The following is an 8,005-nucleotide window of genomic DNA, read 5'->3' on the forward strand; positions in this document are numbered from 1 at the left end:
TACTAGAAGCTGTTCTGACTGTTTTGAATGACATGCTTGTAAATGCTTCTAGTCCTGAATCTGAATGGCAGAAAAACATAGAAGCTTACCTTAAAAAAGCAGACGAGGAAGGTATATCTATATCTTATTCAGTTAGAAATCAGAGAATGAGGTCTCAAGAAACTGAAAGTTACAAAGAGACTTTTGTTAATAGTTTTTGCAAGCCTTACTTGGAAGCTTTGAAGAGGAACCTGAAGGCTAGATTCCCTCCAGAAGACATCAAATTTCTTTCTAGTTATCAACTCTTTGATCCTACAGCTACATTAAGCTCAGACAAGTTACACACACTCTTGAACATAGCAGCAAAACAACTTGCATCAGCTACAGTAGAGCATGAAAGTGAAGTTTTCTCTGCAATTAGATCTGAGTACTTAATATTTAGTAGTACAATAAGACAGAAAGGTTTTGAAAACACTTCAGATGTAATGAAAGATGTTGCTGCTCAGCTGCTACCTGGTCATACTACTGTCTTCCCTCTTCTAGCCAATTTGGCCTCTAGTTTGCTTGTTATACCAGCATCTACAGCTGATTGTGAGAGAGGATTTTCTGCACTAAAGCGAATAAAGACTTCAACTCGTAATAGGCTATCTTCAGGTACACTTGAAGACCTAATGATGATTGATTTAGAAGGCAAAGATGTGTCTAAATTTGATTTTAAACGAGAAGGTGCGGTATAAAAGGCGGGGCCCTGGGCATGGTGGCTTCCGTTTTATTCACGTGTAAAAATGTCGGCTCTAGATGGTGTTGCTTCTTCAAGGAAAAACGCAGGAAGAAAGGGGTTTTGGTACCAAATGGACTTCCATTTTACTCTCAAAGAAGACAAGGACCAGTTCTAGTTAGGCTTGATCGAGTTAAGGGGTCTTTAGGCACTAAAAGAAGGCGCTGGAACTGCTGTTCATTTACTCGCCGATTTAGTTTAAAAAGAGAATCATTCTGAGGCTCTATTACATGATACTAGTAGTTCTTCTGCTATGCTCAATAGTTCAGGTAGTTATAATGTGTTTAAATTAGTGATTATATATAAATAAGGTATGGGTGATGGGGACGAAGAGCAGCCATTTTGTGCGGCATAGATATAGGATCGGCTGTTGGGAAACATACATTAGTGTTAGCGTGGTATGGTTGACCAAAGGATGATCAGTTACAGACAGGTATTCTTTGTTAGCATTATTATTATTATTACTATTATTATCAACATCATCAAAACTATTCATAATTTTAGATGGTCATGTGATTTGTGCTGAATTTCGATTCAATCCCAGTTGTGAGTTCTGTAATCGTAACTCAAGTTTATTAGTTACTAGATACAGAAGTAAGTATTATTTGTAATGTAAAGTAATCATATGGTGGCATTAATATTTTTAGGCTCGTACTAGCATTTTTCTTGTACTGGTATATTACAATCACAGTACTGCCATATTTTTGTCGGCATCACTGGGCACAGTTGGGAAGAGGTACACAGATACAGGAGGCTCCTCACCATCCCAATATCTATTCAACCCTATATACATAATGTTTATATTTTTAAAAATTTAGAATAATATTTTTGTATTTACTTTTTCCAGTTGATCGTTGAATGTTACAACTGCTACCAGTACTAGGATCTGAATGAGGACCATGTTGGGGTCTTTTGCTGGAACCACTTATACTTGATGATGGTGGCTGATATATGGTAGTTGGCAGGGCTGTCTGGTCCCAGTGGTGGCGGTTCTTGGGCTGGTTTTCTGTGTAGTAGTGAGGGCTATTCCCTTGCCACTCTCACTTATTACCTGCCTGACAGCATCATTGCCCGTGTTTCTTAGGCTGTTGGCAGATTTTCAGATTATACAATATAATATTTGATAATAATGTAAAATTATTACTTCAAGTCAATTATACCATTTCTCTCCTTGCTATGCTTTCTAAGTGTGCTTGTAGGTTAACTCTCTCACCTTTGCTAATTTTAATGTTTTTATAATGCGTTTTGCTAGTGATTTAGCCATGATAAGAACAGTGCCAGTGCGGGAGCCATTTTGTTATTTTCAAATTTCATTCAATCTGGCCGCCATATTGTGCCCAGGGCACCTCCTTTTATACTGTGATCGACGGAAGCGATTTCATGACGTTGCGTGAATGGTTTTATAGTGCACCTTCTTGTTTAAGGCTGTCATCAATGCATGGGCTTCAATTAAAAAACGACGATTGTTCAGTTAAGACTGTTAAGGACAAACACATGACACATGTAATGTATGATGTAATTATATTATTATAAAAATAGTAATTTTTTGTCATTGTAAGTAAAATGGGTGGGAATAGAGGTGTGGTCAATGAATATTAATTAATTAATGGGTGTGGCTGCACTCTTTACTAAATTTCTGGGGGAAACACAGATCAGACCCCAACGTAGACGCATTAGTACAAGAAATAATTCTTCAGTCGGTGGGAGTGATCGATTACGCCTCTTTACCTTATGTGATACTATCTTGCCTGATGAATAGCATAGATGTTCAGCAGCAGGTCCCAGGAAACTATACAGAGCTTGGAAAGCTTGGTAAGTCTGGAAACCAGTATAGTACATTATCTGAGTGTTATTATCCTTTATATTCAATAAACAGAATTTCTGGTCAATCAGCAGTTTATCTTTTTCAACCAACAGTTTATCTTTTTCAGTCAAAATTCCCTGTAATGTGTCAATTCTGTCTTGTAGAGCCTTTTCTTTATCTGACACAGTGTTCTCTGTTTGAACACAGGCATCTCTTCGTTCTGTGGGAGTAACAGAATCCGCCGCCATTGCTTCCCTGTCTTTGCTAGCACTGGTACTGGGAATGAAGAGTCTATTCTTGGGTGGCCTATGACTTTTCGTCGGCTTACTGAAACTTGGAATACGAACCGATGGCACCTAATCTTTCCGTAGTAACCGACCATTTGCTTGTATGAAGTGCTCACTACAAATACGAGTGTGCTTGTTAAGTTGAAGGTTTTTCCTACCAATAGCATGGACCCACTGCTTCAGTAACGATTTTCTCTTAAGAGGAAGTGAAAAAAAGGAAAGATGGGCTTCTCTAGTAGAATTGTTAGAACATCCAGGTACACAGCAATCATGAACCATGTTATTGAGATTCTCATTCCAATTAATTAAACCCCCCTCGACCGTATTTTCTTATTAACCGAAATTCAAAAATGAATATGTGCCATTGAATTGTCATAATGATAAATAATTTGACCACGCCCGAACCATGCAGGCGGGCCTGCATGCAACTGTTGTTGTGTTGTAGCTAGCTGCTATGGCTTGTGTAATCTGTGCTAAGGCAACTGTACCTCAGAGAAGAGCAATACTGCAGTCCAAGTGTAATTCCCAGCTGATTCATGCTCTTTCTTATTTAATTGAAAAGGTTCTTCAGATGGAAGAAAGTCCTACAGTAGTAGATATACACAATCTTCTCATATCAGATGAGGCTGGAACACTTACTTACCTCTGTTCTAAATGCTGCACTAAGCTATCTGATTTAGTGATGTAGAAAAGAAGCTCATTGATTCCATGAAGGAAGGAAACATTACCAATAGAATTGCTGGTTTGGTGGCACACACTAGTAAGGCTCAATCTGCTCAGAATGATCAGCCTGGGTCCCAGCCTGCTAAACAAAATCTAGAAGAACAGCACACACCAACATCAAAGAAACAGAAAAGAGCTGCTCCATTATCAGTAAGAGTTACATTTTCCTTGGTATAGTATCAAATTCATTCTCACCACTTAATTTTATTAGGTTGTCATTGGATACAAGTCCCAACCAAGAACCCATGTTCCTACTCCTAGAGGTGGTAAAATTGTTCATTTGGTTATAAGAGGCACACCATCATCTGTTGCTAAGCAGATACTAAAGCACCCTAATTACTCTTCGAAAATGGTCGAAGAAATTGGGAAGATGATTAAGAAGGAGCTGACCACTTTATGTTCTGAAAACGCCAATTCAATGCTTCTAAGGTCCAATAATAAATCTGATCTAATGCAATTTACATGGGATCAATTCTTACCTGAAGTTAGTGTTTATGCTCCTTCTCTTTTGAAAATTCTTTCTTTGGCTCTGCACAAAAATCAAGCTTTAACAAGCAGTTGTTTCCCTGTTTTGGGAATGGTGACGTCCATACTGTGTTGCTTCAGAAGGAGGAATATGAATATTGTTCAAAAAATCATTTCCTTAATTTTATATTCTGGACATTGCTCAAAGTAGGTTTGTCAGTTGTCATTGACCCCAATTTCATTACAGCAAATAATCTGTAGGCTTATAATCACTTAAATTATTGGAAATGGATATTGGTCCAGCAGCCGGATGCCTACTTCAGAGCTATAGATCCGGCAGCCCCTATATGGTATACTGGGGCAAAGCCCCAGTATACTAATACACAATTTTATATACAGATATCAAGTATAAATACGACAATCAGCAACATTAATGCAGCAGGGTTGTGGTGGTGTAGTGGAGAGGTTGGTGTGGATTGCACAGATGTGGTCAGCGGTTTGAATCCGGTCGGGACTAGTGACTAAAACTATGCTGCAATGTTTGATTTTTTTTCTTTTTTTTAATCACTTTTTTGCTTTCTTTGGCTTTTTACGTGAAGAAATAAACACCCTCTCGTACATCTTAGCCTCCGGGGTTATAGGGTTGGAATTAGGGTTTAGTGTTTAGTTTTTAGAGCACCCTCTCGTACATCTTAGCCTCCGGGGTCGTAGGGTTGGGATTGGGGTTTAGTGTTTAGTTTTTAGAGCACCCTCTCGTACATCTTAGCCTCCAGGATTGTAGGGTTTTGGGATTAGGGTTTCTTGATAAAAAGACCAAGTTCCATTTTGCACTATTGCGCATGCGCACAAGCTGTTTTACGGAGAACAACGGACTGCCGGATCTATAGCTCTGAAGTATGCATCCGGCTGCTAGACCAATATCCACTTCCTTATTCTGCTTTGCAATATGTCAGTGAGTCTCAGAATGAAGGTAATGTAATGGAAGAAATTGATGATCTGCAGTGCAATTCAGTGGATGCTGAATTAAGAGAAGAGTTGTTGTGCCCTAATTTTTCTGACAGTGATGCAACTGAGCCCAATAGTGTCACATTTGATGACTCTGTTGTTGAAGCAGAATTACTTAATAGCTCCAGTAACAATTTTGTATTTGATACTTTAGAAAATGATTTTTTATTTGATGATGATGTTGACGATGCTATTGCTGTTGATTGTTCAACTGTTGATGCTGCTGAGGAAACAGAATTGATGGAGATATGTAATGGTGATGAAACTGATAATCCTATTTTAGTAAGACATGGTGATGAAGTGATCAGTGAAGCCAAATGGAATGGTTTCAAACTATGTGGTGACAACATTGACAAAACAGTTAAGCCTAGGAACATGACAATCTCAAAACAAAGAGTTTCAATCATTTCAATTCTTATGCTGTTCTTGACAGAATTGATATGTCTTTATGTTCAGGTAAAAGTACAGTTAAGGAACATAATATATACATTGTATTTGCGTTACAGAAGAAGCACCTTTAATTGATCTAGAACCTGATATGGGTTCAATACTAGCTTCAAATGACAACAAATTGTCAATTATACGCAATATGGCAGTTTTAGTTGCTCGTATTCTTGTTAAGAATATTTCATTCTTCAAGCTGCATTTTGAGGATGCTGTTGAGTACCACATCAAGCACAAATTTACTAAAGAAATAAGCACAAAGTCAGAGGTGGTATGTCAAAATAGTGTAATTAATTTCAAAGTCACCATTATCATTAGGGCTGAAACGAATAGTGAGATATTCGAATATTCGTTCGTTAAAGCAATATTCGAATAGTTTTTTACTATTCGAACTATTCGCCTCATGAAATTATTAATGGTTATTGCAATAATTAACGACCACGCCCACTGCGTGTTACCTGCACAGGCTGCTTTCTTAGTTTGTTTCTTGGTCTGTTTACTTACCAACTTGCTAAATACTGATGTTGTGGCAAGGGAAAGTGGTTCTCAATCTCTAAGAAGCCCTGTTTGGCATCATTTTGAAAAGTTTAACACCAAAAAGGTAGTTTATAATCATTCAGCAATAACAGTTCAATTATTCGAATATTCGTTCGTTTAGCATGCCAATTATTCGAATAGTGAAAAATACTATTCGTTTCAGCCCTAATTATCATACATGTATAGGTGAATTTAGGAATTTATTTGCACAGTGAAAGAAGTTACGATGAATTTTTACAAATATTGGATAAACTTGAAAAGTAATTTTTTCACTGTGTAAGCCTCATCTTATGCTGTAATGTAGGTATATTCCTAAGAAAATTGTTGAGCATGATGGCTTGATGCGTCATGTGCACCACCAGGTTTTGTTAGGTGGTAATCAAATGACTGCTGCTAGGGCATGTGGGTCCAAAATGATTCGGATGAATTCAACCACTGATTCAAAGCTACTCACTGGTTTACTACCTGTTTCAGAAGATTGGCATACAAAAAGTCATTTTGCTAGAGGTATATTCTTACACGAAGTATAATTTTCATTGTATTTTATAGATAATATGGAAGTGATTATACAGCACTGTGTCAATTACTGACCATGGAACACTGCAGCAGTTAAGAAACCTTATTAACAGAAGAAATGTTGTGTCAGACCCGAAAATAGATGTCAATGCAACTGAAGATTTCATAAATTTGGTTACCACATCATATGTTTTGTGTTGCTATGCAAAAGTTAAAAATGAAAGAAATAGATAGCTCTCCATCAGTAGATGTTCTGGATATTGGCAATACTAAGGACAAAAGGAAGGAATGGATTATTACATTTTCTGAAGAAATTGCATCAGAATATGTTGATTTGTCAACATTTAACTCAGACAGGAGAATAGATCCAGAAGATCATGTTTATGAATATGCAAAAGAAATGATTAGTCTTGGACTCCTTTATATGGAGTATCAGAGTGCAAAATAATAATTTAAAAGTGGTCAGACAGGATGACCTATCAAATGCCACTTTGAGTGGCCATCAGGAAAAAATGGTTGGACATACAAAAAATCATTTAATTGTATTAATTCTTTGTATTATTATTGCTATTATGAATTATTATTTATCAATGTCCAAAATAATTATAATAAAAATAGTTATTTATATCATTGTTTCATGAAAGAAATTAATCATGAGTCATTCATCCAAGTGTCCCATTCATCCAAAATGCATGTTGAAGTACCAGAATTTGTTTTATCATTTTCACTTTCAGATGACAAAACTACATGTGGTAGTTCCTCAGTACTACTTGTAGGAGTGTTAGAAGTTGTTGCTAATGGTTGAGAGCATCACTTCTTGTATGCCTTCCTCTTTCGCTGGTTTGGCCTCCTTGACTTATCACTCCACCATAAATCAATGGCATTGTCTGGAGAGTATTCATTTAATGGAGTTTGATCAGATGTCAAAACAAGTAGGTCATTGAGAGTTTCATTCGAGAGTAGAGTTCTTTTCTCACTTTTGATTAAATTTACTTGAGAAAAAACCCTTTCAAGCTTGCCATTTGATGCTGGTAAGGAAAATAGAATCTTGACTAATATCAAGATATTGCACCACTCACCAGCACTAGGGGAATGAAAAATTCTCCACCAGACTGCTTTATAATTGAGAGTTGAGAGGAAAATAAATTGGATAGCATAGTGAAGTACAGCATCAAACTCAAAAGCAATTTGTCCAACATCAGCTGCAGTATCTTCCAAAGGGATAGCAAATCTCTCAGTCAATCTTGTAATAGCTTCCATCGAATCATTTTCCTCCACTGCCTTCTCCCACCCTTGAGTTCTAAGCACAAAAACAATATCTCTCATTAGCTCAAGATCTGACCATGCTATGCATGAACAAATGCATTCAATCACCTTAGTACAGTACTCTTTATGATGATTCTGAAAGTATCTTAATCCTTCAAGATATTTCTTCAACTCTTGATACTGATAAACCATCTCTTCAGC

This window comes from Amphimedon queenslandica, unplaced genomic scaffold, assembly GCF_000090795.2.
Source record: "Amphimedon queenslandica unplaced genomic scaffold, v1.1 AMPQUscaffold_13440, whole genome shotgun sequence".
Lineage (NCBI taxonomy): Eukaryota > Metazoa > Porifera > Demospongiae > Haplosclerida > Niphatidae > Amphimedon > Amphimedon queenslandica.